Raw genomic sequence first — 19,354 nt, 5'->3', positions numbered from 1 at the left:
CACTTAAATGTCTGTCCCCTTTTACCTTTGCCATGTTATCCAGTGAGAAAAACCAGAGTTCAGTTCTGACATCTCTGACATTATTGCCAAATATTGGGTCATTTCCTTTGGTAAAGCGCTCCGTCTGTCTGCTAGTTGACCATCTGCTCTAATTCCAATTGGCAGCAGAGTTCAGCCCAAAGAGAGAGCTGACCCAACGTCTCAACTCTAGTTTTGCTGAGAATTTTCTCTGCTCGTCATTCTCTGCAAATTGGACACTTGATTGTCCTGGGTTTGCAGATAATGACATGCAAACTCCAAACAGGTTTACAGCTGGGGCAGGCACTATATTTTTGGCAGACTGGGCAAAAGATTCATAATAATCTTTGATCCATCCATCCATCCATCTTCAACCGCTTATTGGGGGTTGGGTCGCAGGGACAGCAGCTCCAGCGGGGGACCCCAAACTTCGCTTTCCCGAGCCAAATTAACCAGCTCTGACTGTCACTATTTAAATAGAGACAATGGTAAAGTCTCTCTCTTAGTTTTGCTGGATCTCAGTGCTGCGTTTGATACAGTGATTGGTAAGATAGTGCTGGACAGACTGGAAAACTGGGTCGGACTTGCTTGCACAGCCCTTAACTGGTTTAAATCGTATCTGCAGGATAGACTCTATTTTGTATCAGTGGGTCCTTACAAATCTGAATGAACAGCAATGACATGAAATATTATCGACTTACAAAGCACTGAATGGTTTGGGGCCAAAATACATGTCTGATATGCTGCTCTGTTACCAGTCATCCAGAGCTCTAAGATTATTTGGGACAGGCTTGCTCACCGTCCCCAGGGTCAGAACCAAACACGCAGAAGCAGCTTTCAGTTTCTATTCACCACAGCTCTGGAATAAACTTCCAGAACACTTGAGATCTGCCCCAACCCTGTGTTCTTTTAAATTGATGCTTAAAACTTTGCCATTGCTATTCCTGAGGTCATTTAAAGATCTTCATTCAGATACTTCTCCACTTCTTGAATCTTTTAAATCAACTGTTTGTTTTTTGTTTTGTTAGTTGTTTGTTGTTCTCTCTTTTTTATGACCTGTCATGTTTTCTGTTTTAATGGTTTTGTATGTCTATGTATGTGTAAAGCACAGAATTGCCTTTGTGTTTGAAATGTGCTATATAAATAAATTGCCTTGCCTTCATGTTTATGTAGCTAGATAGAGCCTTGAATCACAGTATGTCATCTCAAAGGGTTTTTCTGAAAAAACGGTGGAAATTTTCATAGAATTGCCACTATATATTTATCTTGCACGGCAGCGGAATTCTCGCAATATCACGAGATCAGGTGAGAATTGTGCGATCACTTATCACGCTTATTTTTACCCCAATGAAATCAATACAAAGCAAACTGAACAGAAAAGAACAAGTATTTTGTTTCAGTTTCTCTTCTTCCAGGTGTAACTGAAGTACCCCTGTTGAACTGCATCACAGCTGCACTGTGTGCATGGACCAGTGTTGTATAACCACACTACTGTGTTGTTCCAGTCAGTACATTACTCCCAACTCAAAATCCCATTGGTTCCCCCTGTACTCACCTGTGTGCAGAAGGCAGGCAGCAGTGGCACAAACCAAGAACGTTGGCAAGTCTGATAATAATGTAATTGTAATTCAAATACTACAACTACACACATCGTGTTACATACAGTACACTTATCATTTCTTTATCTTGCTTAAATTCACAGGGTGCACAACAAGGCCCAGGAGAGAAAATGACTGTGATGTCCACAAAACCAAACCAGAGAAGGTAAGGCAAGAGAGTAGTAATTATGTTAAAGAAATCTATGTACACCTAATATATTATGTGTTGTTGTCTATGCATTCGTCTTAAATAGGAGCACACTACACAAAGACAACAGTGGAGAGCTGCTGGATCTGTCTGTCCTCAAAGTGCCAGAGATCTACAAGGACTTCACCCTGGTTTGTGTGTGATAAAAGAGAGAACAAACTATTGTTTTCTCTGCTTACATGAACAGGTGCCTGTAATGTCTGCCGACATATACAATCAATTCAATAAATGTTGATAAGTCTCACTGATATTTCTTAAATCATTGTAGTTTTTCAGAGCAATAAGATACAGATTATTAAAGCCATGTTCATATTTGCAACATATTAAAACCCTGATCAAGGCAAATAGGTTTTTCATGTTCTGTAACCTTCATAAAAAAAAAAAAAACAGTACAATTAAATTTACCAGAGCCGACACTTGCAAGTTGTTAGATGGCTTTAATTTACCTTGTCAAAACAATGAATAATTCATAACAAACTGCACAATATTTGACAAAAAAACTAAAAAGTGTATGGTTCATACTACTGTGTGTCACAATTTGTCTTGTACAGGAACCCAGAAGCAGACCAGGACAAGGTAAGTTGGAAAAAACAAGGGGAGTATTTATTTGGAGTTTGAATATGGAGGCGGGTAAGTCCAGTTGGTTGGCAGTGGGTGAAGCAGGGAGGCTGGAGGGTTTGTGCAGAGCCGAAAATGCAACTGTGAAGTTGTCGGCCAGGCAGGTGTGAGTGACTATCCAGGTGGTGACTGCAGACAGAGAAACAGGAGGCAGATTAGCGACAAAGCAAAAAGACTTATATAATACGAGAGCTAAACATACTGGTTACGCTAACGATCCGGCAGGGAATGGATGTCTGGTCATGGCTTATATGGTGCAGATGATAATCAGGACCGGGTGTGAAGATTGCAGATAACAGTAGTTGGAGAATCAGCAGGGATGTGTTCAGGAAACTCAGGACAAACAGACTTCAGGTTAGAGCAAAAGCAAAACACAGGCAAAACAGGCTCAAGATGCTGGAGTCATAACACTGTGAAGCAGTACACTTTGCCTGTAGGATTTACTGTAGCAGGAACATTGATATTGGCAAACAGATGACCCAGGTACAGGTGAGTTTGTGAGCAGGGTTATGATATGAACTAAAATAAAGATAAGGTAAGCCTAGAGTTCACAGGAGGGATTATTCAGGTATTGCAACACAAGTTAGGAATAATTCAATTAAATGTATACTTCTAGTAGAAGATAAATTAACTATACAAGAACAATTAAGCAGGGCTGTCAGCATTAACGCATTAATCGCGATGCGATTAAGGGCCGAGCATAACGCGTTCATTTTTTTAATCACATTAAACGCATGCCGCCATTTATTAATTTATTTTACACTTCACTTTGTTTCGCGTCGTGCCTACCAATGCCCCTTAGCTGTTCTAAAATCACTAGAATCTAGCTAGGCTACTATTTTGACCCTTTGCCACACCTTTACTTATCATCAAGCTGCCATACTTCCTCTTAACACATGCTGCTGCAGGCTGCAGGCATGATGGAGAAAGACAGCAGCAACACAATTCTGAATCGCGCTTTTAATTTTCCAAAACTCCCGGACGGCTCAGTAGACAACTCGAAAGCCACATGCACATTGTGTAAAGCCGAATTAAAATATCACCGAAGCACGTCAAGCTTGAGCTACCACCTACGAGCTAAGCATAGTAGTACAGTTAACGTGACTCAGGTTGATGCTAGCGGGCTCAGGCAAAGCACTATTTTGGAGAGTGCTACTTGCTGACCTGTGGATGAAACCAAATCCAAAAGAATGGCAACTAACTGCAGACCTGTCAACATCATAGAAGACTCGGGTCTTAAAGTGCCCATATTATGAAAAAAATCACTTTTTCTGGGATTTGGGGTGTTATTTTGTGTCTCTGGTGCTTCCACACGCATACAAACTTGGAAAAAAAAACATCCATGCTGTTTTGAGTGAGATAGAGGTTTCTGAATGTGTCCTGCCTTCAGTCTCCGGGTGAGCTGTTCAAAATCTTTTTACGTCACTAGCCGAAAGGAGGTGGCTAACCGTAGCATGCTAGCGCTAGCATGCTAGCTCGTTCAGAATGGCAAAACACTGCTACAACACACTAGTTCACCATAATCTACAAAAGAACTACTTACATGTCCCTATTCTGCAGCGCAAAGTTGGAAGTAATCCTAACTAATCCTGCCTTGTACTACTGAAGTTGTAGATCTTACCTAGGTACTTTTTTTTTTTTTTTTTTTGATCTTACCTAGGTACTGCGCATGTGCGACTCCCAACAAAGATGTTACAGCAGTGAGAGGCCTCACTCTGTAGCTAACACAGAGACCTGAACACAGGGTGAAAAGAGGAGCTGCAGCAATGTGCAGTACAACAAAAATATGGTGTTTTTTGAAAATTAAACCATGTAAACCTATTCTGGTACAACCTCTAAATACAATTATGAACCTGAAAATGAGCATAATATGGCCATTTTAAAGACGTAGTACGGTTGGCATGTTCTGAATTGTGCAATAATGACAGATTCACACATTTTTTCTTTTGTTTACAGTAAATAAATAATAAACAAATACAAATCTTAAAGTCAAGTTCACAAAGCAACTTGCGTTGCATTCATTTGATTCCCCATCAAGATACACTGGCAAGAATTGCTTTCCATTGTTAATATGTCCTTAAAAACAGTTCTGAAATGCAAAATAATAGAATTTTAATCATGTGATAAAACATGACATTAATCACGATTAACTATAGAAAATCAGCGATTAATCGCGATTAAGAAAAAATTAATTGTTTGACAGCCCTACAATTAAGGTAAAGTTATGAGGTAGTAGCAAGCATAAAGTGATGTATAATCAATAGCAGGGAGTCAAGTCAACAATGTACACCAGAATAATATATACTGTGATTAAGTAATGATACTTAGTGTTGTCTGTACTAATAAAACAAAACAGAAAAATAATACAGTGTATGATGCAGTATGGAGAACAACCAAGTCCCATATAAACACAAGAGGCTTTAAGTGCAGCTGTTGATGATGTTCACTACAAACAAAACTTGCAGATGGTTGTAGTCTGTAGCCAGCCATACAGTAGGTAGATCTGGAGCAGATGGTTGTAGTCTGTAGCCAGCCATACAGTAGGTAGATCTGAAGCAGCAGGGTGACTTCTAGCTTTCATGGGTTGGTGATAAGACACTGTGCTGCTATGATGCAGCAGCTCAACAGTGGTCGAGCCCTTCAGCCCCAACTGGAAGAAAAGAAAGCAAAAAAAGATACTTGTTTTTTTCTGTTCAGTTTGTATTAATTAAAAAAACATTTAAGGAGCAAATTAGAAAGCATATCATTTCTAGATCTGTTTTTATTATAGTGGTGAAATTGAACTTAACGTTTTATACAGACTGATATGAATCCATCATTTTCAGACTAATGTTATATGAAGGAATAAAAACTAAATTCTGATGAACAACACATAACAGTGTTGCAAAAACTGTATGTTCTTTTAAGTTATATTACGGTTTAGGTTTTACTATTGGTTAACCAAACGAGGTTGTGTGTTCAAGTGTGGTCATTAAATACACACATACTGTCCGTCATATGTCGTTCAATCTAGCTAAACTATAAAGAAAATCTATTTGTTTATGGACATCAATCTAGGATATATGCTAGCGCCATATGCTATGTGCTTAATTTATGTTACTCACCCTCATAGTTGTGTACGTAACTTGATATGTCCCACTTCAAAGCTTTCTCCCGTTTCCTGATGGGTGCAGGTGAAAGAGCATGGACCATTCTGTGCACATTGTTGACATATAATAATAATAAAGCGATGGACGGTGGGGGTAAATAAACTTGGTTACAGAGCAGCCGTCCACAACGGACGTTCAAACGTAACGCGAACGCACCCTCAAGGGGGCAGGGATCATTTCATTGGTCAACACTACACCTAACATTCTATTGGTTGGAGAATTTTGATATGATTGTAACACAAAAAATCCGAGAGCGCAGGAGAGATCCGAGAGGAGAAGATTTGCAAGCGTGCAGAATCAGCCTGAGTGCGAGGAGAAGGGCCGAAGCTGAGAGCAGAAAATCTGTCCAAGCTCCAAGCAGAAAGTTTGAGCAGAAGCAGAGCAAATCCAAGCGCCAGCAGTGACTATTTGAGTGTGAGAGCAAGGTTTTGAGGGAAATTATTACAAAATCTGAACGTAATATCAGTGAGAAATGCTCTCAAATTGAAAGAATGCGCTCTTGAATAAAGATAGGAATAAAACTCCATATACAGTATATCGTATTGTTTCGTCACATAATCAAATGAGACTTGACATTGGACAACATCAACATATTACCCAGCAATCATATTCACATATTAGAGTAGGCTATATGAAAAAAATACCAAAGAAAATAACAAATTATTAATTTCAGGGGTGCACAATTGTATCCTTTGATCAAATTTTTTTAATCCAAAATAGGTCATTTATTTGATTCGTGTCAATCCAATGAGTTTATTTATTTTTTATGTAATAAATGTTCAGTAGTTTCAAAATCATCACAGAATACATATTTGTTGGTTTCAATACCATGGAGAGGGAAAGCTGCAAAAGGTCTCACTGTTTTTTTGCTTTCTGCCTCCCACACTTTTGAGTCTATAATACCTTTACAGCTGTAAAACACTGCATGTCTGTATGCACAATGTGTGATATGCACATAAAAGAGGAATTTAATATTTGTTAGGCCTATAATTTCTTTCATTTTCCCCATGTTAAACTCGGAAGCTGACTCTCAGAAGAAATAGAATTACTTTGGGGATTTTAATGCCTCTAGACAGCAATTTGATCAAGGTGAATTCAAAGCAAGCAGGGGACTTTTAAGAGGTTTAAATATATTTAATTTCACATGTTTACTTCACAATGTACTGAATGTTCAGTGAAGAGATAGGATTGTTATTGAAAATACCATTACTTACCATCTTCTCGCCTCAATTTCAGCTGTTATGGTGAGACCCAGAAGAGGCCTAACAAATAGCTGTGGACAGATTAATGCCTGTCAGATTGAGAGAAGATGTAATTATTCCATTAACGTAGCATTCTGCCGTTATAATTGAAGTCATAATAGACAATGACTGTCGGAGAGGCCTTCCTGTCACGCATTGAGATCAAATAAATACAGTGAGAGACAGACACAGCGCTGAAGAGGTTGGTGTTGTTTATCAGTGCCTCTTCTGGGAGGTCGGTATCAGCAGCGACTGAATTATAGACATTCTCCTAATTTCAGACAATATAATATAGCTTTCATCAGCTTTTCAAAGTGTGATGAATAATTTCATCATGCATCATTTCCCCTGTCCTGTATGTCGAAAGTAATAGTTTTTATTTCATTTTGTTCTTGTTGTTTATGATTTCATTGGGTGCTTGCTGCCAATAAACATAATCCAGGCAGCACTGTTAATGTGATTTTTAAGAGACAGAGTTGATTGATGATGGACATAGCACAATAATAATAAAAGTCCCATAATGAAATGTGACCACGCCAGTCTTCACATTTGCATTCTGCAGATTATTAAATTCCTTTACAGCACCACAAGAAACGGTTTAACTGTCAATCAGTACAAACAAAGCTTAAGTTCTCATAGTGGCAGGTGGTGAAAATCTTTCCTCCTTGTTCACTGTTCCCTCTGATAGACAAATCGCAGGGACTAAAGGGAGCTAGTGGCAACATCCTCATTAGGACAGGACGCAATGGCGTTCTTTCACAGGCTACATGAAAAACACCACTGGCAAGAGAACACATTACCCTTGGTCTTATTTGTGTCATATATATATATATGTATATCATCTTTATTTATTCAGGGAGGGCCAATTGAGAGCAAGCTCTCATTTCCAATGATGCCCTGATTACATGCCATATAAAATTACAATACATATAAAATGACTGAACATAGTAATCAATGTACAATATACAGTTGCAATACACAGTACACACATAGAACAATTACAGAACGCTAAACAACTCAAATTGCACATTCAGAATACATGGCTTCATAAAGAAGACATTTAAAGTGATTAAATGGAATCAGGCTGTTCAATTTATTACACCTTAAAAGGACAGTTCATCCCAAAAAATATAATATATAATACAAAATATAATGGAACTAGATGGCACTCTGCTTGTGGTGCTCAACGTGCCAACAAATACATTTGAATACATCCCAACAGGAATTTCTCTTTCCAGAAATCATGAGTTACTCAAGATAATACACAGACCTGGTTTGGAGCAGTTTCATGTAGGAACTATTTCCTTTCTACCAAACTACACTGTACGTATCACGCAGAAGAAAAAAAACTTATGGACCAGGGGCTCGTGCTTGTGACAGCGCGAGATATGAAAATGTATGGAGTCCTCCTCGGCTGAGCTGTACCGGTAACAAGCTCAGGTGAGCTAGCAGTAAGATTGGGCATCAAGAACTAGTTCCAACTTTCCAATGGAATCGTTTCTTTGGATTTTCATTATCGGTTCCAAGTTTAACACATGCAAATTTTGGTTTCTGTGGCAGCCACCGTACTTGCAGGCATGGAGCACAGTAAGCAGCACTCTAAAGTGTGGCTTTATTTCACGTTGAAAAAGCCTGGTAAAACTGTAAATCACCATTGAATAAAAAAATGATTTTCCTCTTATCTGTGAAATAAGCATGTGACCCGTTTCAACTCCACCCCTCAAAGAATTGGAATCGAGAATGGATAAGAACCAGAATCGAAAGGAAGAATCGGAATTGGAATCAGAATTGTTAAAATCAAAACAATGCCCAATCCTAGCTAGCAGTATCGGTTAGCTAAAAACTAATCTCCAAGAGAGGAAAATATTTATTTTGGATTTTAGGGTGAACTGTCCCTTTAAGGTTTCTCACATGTGTTAGTTATGATGCGTATATTTAATATGCCTGGCTAACAAGCAGTGGTGGAATGTAACTAAGTACATTTAAGTACACATTTGAGGTACTTGAACTTCATTTAAGTCTTTTCTTTTCATTACAATATTGTACTTTTTAATCCACTACATTCATCTGACAGCTTTAGTTACTAGTTACTTTACAAATTAAGATGTTTACACACAAAACACATGTAGTTTATAAAATACGATGTTTTATTATAAATTAAACTACCCAACAATATAAAGGCCTACAAGTCCAGCTGAAATGATTAGCCAATTAAACTCTTAGCTGATTGACAGAAGTGTTTGGATCGTTTCCAGTTTCTAAAATGTGAGGATTTTTCTGCATTGAGTACTTTTAATACTTTAAGTACATTTTCCTGATGATACTTACATACTTTTACTTAAGTACCATTTTCAATGCAGGACTTTTATTTGTAACAGAGTATTTTCTCAGTGTGGTATTAGTACTTATTTTTAAATAAAGGATCTGAATACTTCTACCACAGCTAACAAGCTGTGAGACTGTCCTGTCCTCTCCTATGTGTTCTGATTTACAAGCTGGCTATTATCATATGATGTCATATCAGTTAATGTGTTTTGGAATAGAAAACTTCCATTATTTGTCCAACATAATTTAGCCTACATAATTGGTGGGTTATGAGTTTTTCTACAACCTTGGTAGCTAAATGTTAACTTTTTCCAACTTGTTTGAGACCTGACACATTCTACTGCCAGTTAATAATAATATCACTGGGACAAATGTTCTCAGAAAATATCCATCCAATTATAGGATCAACATTTGGACCAGGATTTATGTAACTTCACCTTCAAATCATGTGACCAGTAATGTCAGTGTCCGAGACCGTTTGGGATTGCCCCTGTCCCATTTTGTGCTATTTATTGTAAAATGGTTTAACACTATAGCAGCAGAGCAGGCAACACAGCAAGGTACACTTTAGATTATTAAAAAAATTAAATGCTCGAGTGGAGCAGAGATTTAGCAAGCCAATGGCCTCAATGGGTATATACTATGGCTGTCAAGCGATTAAAAAATGTAATCTAATTAATTACATACTCTGTAATTAATTAATCTAAATTAATCGCATACATACTTTTTGCTGTAAACGTATTTTGAATATTTCAATTCAAAAGAGTCAATGAATAATTAGCATTAGTGACATTAAAGTTAAAAAAAACTCTTTTTTATTATTATTTTCGGCTTGTTTATTGCTAAGGCCATATGGTCAAAATTAAATGATTTAATAATAATGTATTAACTATAACAATAACTTATTTCACTAGTAAATTTCTGTTGAACGACAAAAACAACCACCAGATGGGAAAAGGGCATTTAACAATAACTTTGAATGCACCACGAGGCTGTAGGTTACAGTTTCATTGAACGGCAGTTGTAGACTGTTACATCCCGGTGTTGGAATCCTCACAGTGAAATACAGTCAAACTTTAGCTAGCGGTAGGCTAACGTTAGCTGCTGTCGAGTATAGTGTTAACTAGCGTCACGTCCAGCAATGCTTCTGTTGCCTGTAACGTATGTTTCAGAGCATCCGAGAGAAGTGCAGACATATCAGTGGAACTGAAATGAGGCGCCGAAATCCGCGTTGCTATTCGGTCTGGTAGATACAGGTCGTTAAGGCACCGGTGCCGTATTAGCACCAGATTTCGGTACCCAACCCTATTCAGGAAGAAGATTTTTATAAGTAAATGTTCCAATCAATGATCCAGGCAGCACATTCTCGTCTCCCTCCTTCATTTTACAATCGAATGGTGGCTAGAACGGCTCTGGGTCAAAGTTCAATATGGAATGGATTAATCTGCGTTATTTTTTCTCAGATTAATTAATCGAAATGAACGCGTTATTTTGACAGCCCTAGTATATACAGTACATATGACACAGAGTGAGACGTGGACAGGACAGGACACAGTAGGCACTTAGTTCCTCATCACACAGGACAAAACAAAACATGACCAGATCTGCAGTCCAATCCCCACTAGTCTGGATCAGAAGTACATTTCCAGGATAACTGCCTGACATCCGGCGCGTCCCTCCGCTTCTGCTCTCTGTGTTGCCGTTCTCAAAATCCCTTCTCTTCGGGAAACACAGCAACCTTTAAACTAGCGAGCTACACACTGAAAATGGCAAGTTTTTGGAGAAAATTTGGATCATGCAACAAGGCAGGCCTGCTTGGTTCTTTCGGGGAATGAGTGTAAAGATTTACAAAGAATATGTTTATGGCATTTACTCTCTAACTGGGACATTTTGGGACCGATCGGTGGGATTGCTATGAACGAAGTACACACGGCAATACACTGGTAAGAGCAAATTACATTTAATCATGTATCCAGCTAATTTAAATAGCTCACGTTACTTTATTGTGTGAACAGTTAACTTCATTTAATATTGTATGTGGCGTTTTCTTTTTCTGGGTGCAAATGTTCCACCAAAACAAGTTCCTTCCCGGGACCATTAGAGCCACCGTCGCTGCGTCCAGAGCTTTGTGCCGCCCAAAACGATTGTGATTTGTTTAACCCTCTGAAACCATTTTTGAGCGTTTTTTTGCTCCTGTCACATTCTTACTCCCTGTGAGCTCATTTTTTTTTCAAATTAACAAGCACAACCATGGCCAGAAGTCGGAATAACTCTTAAATGTCTTCTAAGCAGTATAACAAAGTTATAATGGCACAAAACAACAACAAATACGAAAAACGTAAGTTAAATTTATTTGATAATTTATTTATTTTTAAACTGAAAAACAGTTGAGACAGATAATTAAACATTTCCCTAAGGGTACACATGTATATAAACGATACAGGGAAAAAAAAGAATTTTGGCTGTACATAATTCACACAAAGAATTATGTTCATTTTTCCAAATTTAACACCAGTGGTGGAATGTAACAGCTTTAGTTACTAGTTTTTTATTGAGTACTTTTGCTTTTAAAGAAATGCAAACAACCCAGAGTGTTTTTTTCTCCTATCCCAGAATGTATGCGGGGTGTAGCCAGACCATGCGAGACTACATCCCCACTGAACTATACTCTAGATTTGTTTCAAACTATCATCATAAATAGCCCTGTTTTCAGACTATAACCGATAGATATTGGGGTGGGGGAATTAGTATTCCTGTATTTTAGGGGTAGCTTAATAATAGATCCAGTTATGAACTGACCTTCATGTTATTAAACTTTATCAACAGTTCTCCCTGGTAATATAAGGGTTTTATTTAATAGAAGGTATTTGATTTATCCAGAGCACACTGCAAGAAGCTCAGGTGTGGGGGTTTCAGGATAAATACTTGACTTTCTGAGTTTACACTCTATATTGAGGATTATGAGTTTGAGAGACCAACGCTCCATGTGCGAGGTCTTGTCTTCCACCACCCTCCTGATCTGCCCATCGATAATGTTTCCTACCCATCCATCACTCTCAGTGGACTCTCCGATTTCATAAACACAGTCGTGTAAACACACGCCTTTGCATTCTGCATGAGTTCTCATAGACACTCTTTGAGACCTAGTGTATTTTCAAAGTGTGTGTTTGGTTGAGGCAGTAATGTGGAAGTGGTTTGATGAGGAGCAGAAATGTATCATTCATTAGCACAGACACTATAGCAGTATTAATTGGCAACATGCAATCCAAGGGGAAACAGACTGCAATGGCTCACTGGATGTCATTTGATTTTAACACTGTTGGGAAAAAAAATGTTTGCATCTTTTAACCCAACAAGTGATAATTGGCGGGATTCGTCTGTTTCACTTGTATTTCCACTTAATCAATGACATGATTATCACAACTGTTCATATTGCCCATACTGCCACCTTTCACAGCCTACAGGTATGATGTGATGAGAGTGCTAACCAATATGCTTTTGATGCTTTTTGATTTTTGTTTGTATATTTGCACACACACACACACACACACACACACACACACACAAAACATTGTCATGGCTAGGATTCATTTTTGTTTAAAATGTATTACATTAATAGATAAATAGCATTGAATGAGTTATTTATTCTCCCTCAATATTTGCAGCCACTGTTTCTCCCAATTACTGAGGCTTTTCTTGCCTCATTTTAATTTTATGGGCATTTTGTGAACTTGCCCTCACTGCCCATTAACATCTGACCTTAGTCATAGGTAATTTAACCAGCATTTATGTCAGAAGATTTAAAACCCAAACTGACCAGCACAATAAATGTCTAAAGCACACGTGTCAAACTCAAGGCCCGCGGGCCAAATCCGGCCCCTTGCTAATTTTGATCCGGCCCCTAAATACATTTAAATTCACAATAAATTTTTTTGACGCTTTTGGCATTTTCTTCGACATTTTTGACGACAAAACTGTAAATGAGAAGAATATGTGAGACATGCAATAATTCAGTCAAAGATATTTGATTTTTCCTATGACATAAAAGCAATAAACTCTATGTCTGGCCATTGATGTGATTCTCATTTTCTAGTGTGGAACCTTAAGGAAATTGAGTTTGACACCCCTGGTCTACAGGGTCAGATCACCATATCCCCAAACCTATCATTAAGAAAGATAAATACATAAAATAAGATAATTGGTGTCCGACAACCTTAAAAGATCACATTCAAGAGCTCACAAAAATATGACTGCCAATATTAAAGCAGCATTAATCTATATTTTTATATTGACATAATGGTTATGTGACTCTGTGTAATGAGGAAGTGCCGTTGTTAGTGATGAACCCTTAGATAATTATCAGCCAACTCTGCAGTTCCCCTCAGCTGCACAGAGAATTAATCCTATTTGTTTTTAGTTATATGACCTGCAACACTGTTACTGTACACTACCTATCCAGCAACAAACAGCACACTGACAAACTCGCTGATGAACATAGTGAAACATTTGGATGCTAAAGAGTCAGATATTCCAGTCAGGAGTTGGAGGGGAACAAAAAGACATCAAATAAGACTGAATATTGGACTTCATTTTAAGTCAATTTTATTTATAGTGTCAAATCATAACAGAAGTTATCTCAGGATAATTTACAGAAAGAGTAGGTCTAGGCCTAGTCTCTCATTGCTAGACCTTCCTCAACAATGCTGTGGAGGAGGGTCTGGCTAGTCCACACAGCATTCTGGGATGGGAGAAAAACGTGCTCTGGTTTATTGACATTTCTTTAAACTAATCACAATCGTCTAAGGCGACGCAGTGAAGGTGCCTCTGCAAAATCCTCGGGAAGAAACTTGTTTTGGTGGAACGTGTGTATGTAGGGAGGGGAGCTCTGGAATTAAAATGGCTGTAGTGTGTGTGACGATAATTTTACTCAAAGAAAAAGATAAATATAATTTGATTGTCCCATTCTAGTTTGGAAGATGTTTCCCGAATTGAGCGGAGTTTTGAATGCCAACACAAAGAAAGCGAAACTATCCCGTATATGAAACGTCGTCGATATAGACTAGTCTAGACCACACTCTTTAATTTACAGAGACCCAACATTCCCCCCAACAGCATGCATTTGGTAGCCAGAGACATGGCCAACTGCTGATGTTGCTCTGTGTCTGCTGGATACGTGAATAGATACAGGTTTGCTAACAGTTAGCAAACCGTTAATACTGCTTTAATGTGTCAGATGTATATTGGCTGATGTAAAGAGCGACATTATCTGATGCTTGCTAAATTCCCTTGTCATTAACTGCTATAGTGCTGTTTGGACCTCAGATGGTTCTAGAATTTAGTCTCATATAAAGTGACTGCTGTTTTTACATGGAGCATACATTCTCAGTCTGTTAGGGAGATTAACAATTAGATTTAGAAACACCAGAGTCCACTGACACTCATTAATTAAAACAATTGCAAACATGGCCTTCTGACTTTGTGCTTTTAGTAACCTTTGCATTATGGTATGGATTATCTGCATATTTAACCTCTAGATGAGATGGGTTGCAGAATATAGATTCAGATTATAGGCTTTAACACACTGTTATCAAGCCTTGTAGTGTAGGGGCTGTAGTTAATAAACATAATGTGTTTGCACTCAGTTTCAGGTAAACAGGGCCAAATATGTGGCTTTATTAATATGGAGACTAAACTGTTTAAAGTAATTTTAGAGAAATGTCTGATAGAAGAAGCATTCGCAAAACAACTTTGAACAGAAACAGCTGATACAGTTAAAGTTTGTTTATAGTGTTACACTGACATAATTGTTTTGAGTTTTGACAGTATCACAAAATCTGTTAGCCTGGGAAAACCCTGACGAACTTCCGGCAAATTTGAGATTTGCTCTGCAAGTTCGTCTGGCCAAGAGACCATTCAAGCCCATTTCCAATTTTTCCAAATCGAGGCACCAATCACCGTTGAGGCGGGCTTTATACGATGACGATAGCGCAGCGACGGCAAGCAGCTTTTTGTTTACATTCAACATGACGGCCTCCGAAGCGCAGCAACCTGTGATGCCGCTGTCGCTGCAACGTCACCCGGATCGTTGGTCTGATTGGTTGAAGGACTATCCAATTGCGCCCAGAGGCATTTGAGCGGCGTCCGTTGGTGACGTCCCTTTGGAAATGGGCTGTGAATGAAGCTTACCCAGACCCACTCTCAGTTACAACTGAGAAGGGTCAGTTGTCAACCAGGCTAAAAATCTGTAGTTCAAGATGTTAACTGTTATGTTTGCCACATGATTGTTATACTGATCCTATAGGACAATTTAAGATTGTGAGAATCGTGTTTAGGAATACATTTATAGGTTATTTCACCTGAGGAAAAGCAGGCGATCAAAATATAATCTAAAGTCTAAATATTTATTTATTTGTATCAGGAATATTTCAGCATTCAATATACTGTAGATCATAAAGTAGATACTTTTTCATTTTAAGCAGTTAAGCAATCTGCTCTCTTTGTGTTTTCTCCAGTGGCCATGATATCCACACATTTCCATCTACAGTTTGTATTGAGAAATATGTTCTACCAGACATTACACAGTGAAAACAGTAAAAACTATCCCCAGCAATGTCAATACACTGACCATTTAATATAAAGTAATGTGTCATGTTTTTATGGTATTTGTCAACACATTCGCATGAACAGGTCCGTATGATATCATACGAAAATTAATGCACAACAAAACGTATGACATCTTACAAAATTAGGAGCGCGCTGGGTGGTCACGTGACGCCGGGTGGTCACCTGACGCCGGCTGGCTGCAACGGCAGTTGCTAGTTGTTTAAGCTGCTACAAAGCTTTGTGACACGGGCTACGGACCTCCGTTCTATCAGCGGTAGTTGGTGGTTCAGTTACCTGGAAATTTCCTGGGTGAAAGTCTTTAGTTTTCCCCGGGAAGCAAACTCCGCTCTCTGGCTTGTAAGTCCTGTAGGCCTATGTTAACGCCGACCCATCCACCCCGACCATCAGATGTGGATAAAATAATAAAGTTGCCAAAAAACATAACGCACCAGCACCTCAAACAGTGCATTGTGCACTTGATTAAATGTGTTTTGTTACTCTCCACCTCTGATCAAATGTTCCCAGAATTGTGAAAACATCTGAAAACTGCTTTCCTCTGCAGGATGCAGTCATAAAAAAAAGACAATTTTTCATTGGCTGTGGGTATTGACTGGGTAGGCCTGTCTTCAGACATGATCAATAGCGATGTATAATGTCAGCTCACCACAGCTCTTAATAATGAGCCTCAAACACAGCCAAATTCTCATTTTGTTTGGCCTCGGAAGAATAACAAGGTTGTTAATTACAAAGGTTACATTGATTAATATCCCCTCTTGCCCATCAATGGATGAGTAATTCTTGGTAATGAAACATGCTCCGCTCAAAGAATCGATCGGCCTTCATGGAAGTGATGAAAAAATATCTGGCTGATATCAGATAAATGAATTAGAAGACAATCACAAGGGGGTAATGAGCCCCTGCCTTTTCCAGACATCGTAACTTGATGAAGTACAAACAGAGATAACGGGACGGAAAAATAATTAAATAAACAAAAAAAACATGCATCAACAGTTGGCATTTTCTGCCTAAACTGCAGTAAATCTACTAACTAACTAAACCCTCCGGAAAAGCTTATTGTACGGAAATTTACAGTTTGTGGGGAGCTTGCTTTCAGCCACATCCTGCTTGTGGACAGATTTATAATGACTCATTTGATTTGGAGCTAGAGGTAATTATACATATGCCAGATAGTGCATCATGTACCTTCAAATAAACCCTCTACCATACATGCTACAATAAGTGAGGCATATTTTGCTGTATTCAAACAAGAAATTGCATTTTGTGTTAATTTTAACTGGGTAAAAATAAAAATCTTTTTTGGTTTCCATGTAGCATCCCTCTTGAGTTTTGGGGGAGATGCCATTCTGATCATCTAATCCCCACCTCCACCCCCTCTAAACGCTACTCCTGCCTATCTCTGTGACTGAGGCAGACACCGACGGAGGGCCAGATGGTGTGTGTTACACTTGTTTAGCTGTCATTCGCCTGTTGTTTATACGCCACAGCGGCAGCAGCGGGCCCCCCTTGATGAAAGCTTTTGTTTCCGAGCTTGAAGAGGAGAGAGGAGGAGAGGGTGAGGAATGAGCAGGAGACGAAAACAAATGTCCCTATTAGATTATCACCTCAGCCCCTGTGGAAGAACTCTCTTCTCCCGTCTTGTGTGTGTAAGCTCTGTTGGTGTGGGTGTGTGCCCCCCGCTGCCAGGAACAGAAAACAGGGGTCTGATATCTCAATATCACTGGTATTAGCCCGGGAAAGAGGCAATGGATCATTTTAATGCCATCTCGTGTACAGGAAGACCCGAGTAGCAGATCGATGATACATGTCCCCCAGCCACCCATGACACCTACCAGCCACACACACACATCCCTCAACCCAGCCCCGGATTCCTGCCTTTTTACCCTCGCATACACACACACACACACACACCCCTCCCCTACCTACTCAATAAACTGTGAGAAAAAGCAATATCTCTCTTGAAGGCAGAGGAATATGATTAAAGCTTCCGCGCTGCCGTTATCATCCCATGAGCCGTTAACAGCGAGCGAAATGAAGCAAAGTGAATTACCTCCAGCTGTCACCATGTAGCCTGCAGACCCAGAGTCAAGGGCCTGTAATGTTCAAAGCATTGTTTAAGCTTATAATGACAAAAGTCAAGAAAAGCGTTTTGTGCCCCTTTGTAAAAGCAACCATGATGTGAAAAGTTTCTGCCATGGTTTTCTTTGTTTCCACAGAGAAGTTACAGAGGAAATACTATAAAAGCTTGTATTTTTTGACTGTCAAAACATTTTGACAAGAGTGGTCATAACCGCCTACACCACGGCTGAAAAGTGATACAATGCACATACTGTAATTTCTCAAACAATGACTAGTGTTTTTGTTCATTATTTCGAATTACCTCCATGTTGCCTATTTTTTTAATTACTGTTCAGCTTTTGTCAATCAAACTTAACACTTTTTGTACAGATGTTTTAAATTATTATTCCATGAATAATTCTTCTTAAGTCCCCCAGCAGAACAACAGAGACCCTATGCAGTATCCTTTCCAGGACCCCATTCAGAGACCCTAAGAAAGCCAAATACTCAGGACTATTTTATGTCATGCCTTCCTCTCAGTGACTCGTAGTCGCATAGAGGCTACCCTCTTGTTCTCTGTGGAGAACCTGTCCGGTGTCTCTCACCCTGGGAAACTACAGAAAGGGTCCAGCCCCTCTCCAGGAGTTTGATTGCAGACCCGGTGCCATACATAGAGGTGAGCCCAGCTGAGGTGTCCCTAGAAACTCTGCGATGCCAGGGGTCAGCACACCTAGGTCACTGTCTGCCAGCTGGCTGTCAATGCACCCAATCCCTATCCCTGCGGGTGGCGGAACCACAGGGCGGCACTTTAATTTAGTTTTTCCGCACTGTAGCATGACCAGGCCCAGCAGGACAAGGCCACCGGACGCTTGCTGGCAAGTTCCCAGGCCTGGCTGCAAGAGGGGTCCCCAAGGTGCTGAAGCTCCTTCTTGGTTGATTTATGTGGCGTCTGTGATTCTAAGACCAATTTACCTTTGGAGACCCTAGCACATTGAGTTTATATTTTGTATGTTTTATATAAATACAATTGCCTTACCATCGCTAGTAGGGTGAATTGATGGAATATATATATATTTATATATATATATATATATATATATATATATATATATATTTATCTGTTGTGGTATCGCGCCATGCTGATAGTTTTGATTGTATTTGTCCAGGTCATGTGAAATTAGATTTCTGCCATTGATCCTACACAATGGAGGTAAATGGAATTTGATTTGTGGTGATCACAGCATTTAAAAGCACATTTAAAAAAAATAAAGGGCAACATTTCCTGCAAGTAAACAGTGTGCCAATGCATAAATCTAACTGATAACAATCAGTAGGTATTGCAAGATAGTTTTTTTGCATTTGTATTTGGGTGGATCAACCATTTAATGTACAGTATATTATATATTCTAGTGCTTTTTCGACAGGAAAGGTCTTACAAGACATTAATTTCCATTCCCTTTGCTTGACTGATCATCATAACCTAAGTATAGGGTTAACAATTATATGACTGTGAGATCT

The 19,354-nt window shown here is 39.0% G+C and overlaps 1 long non-coding RNA gene across 1 annotated transcript; it reads right to left on the bottom strand.

Moving 5' to 3' along the window:
• Positions 1–13,742: 13,742 nt before the first annotated feature.
• On the bottom strand, positions 13,743–19,086 carry LOC116047896. Its single transcript, XR_004104508.1, has 3 exons — positions 19,076–19,086; positions 14,228–14,233; positions 13,743–13,826 (listed from the first exon to the last, which is right to left on the bottom strand). It is a non-coding gene; the product is annotated as an uncharacterized LOC116047896 (long non-coding RNA).
• Between the last annotated feature and the right edge of the window lie 268 nt (positions 19,087–19,354).

This window comes from Sander lucioperca, chromosome 15 (genome assembly GCF_008315115.2).
Source record: "Sander lucioperca isolate FBNREF2018 chromosome 15, SLUC_FBN_1.2, whole genome shotgun sequence".
Lineage (NCBI taxonomy): Eukaryota > Metazoa > Chordata > Actinopteri > Perciformes > Percidae > Sander > Sander lucioperca.
Note: the sequence above shows the minus strand (reverse complement) of the source record. Positions and strands in the feature narration are given on the sequence as shown.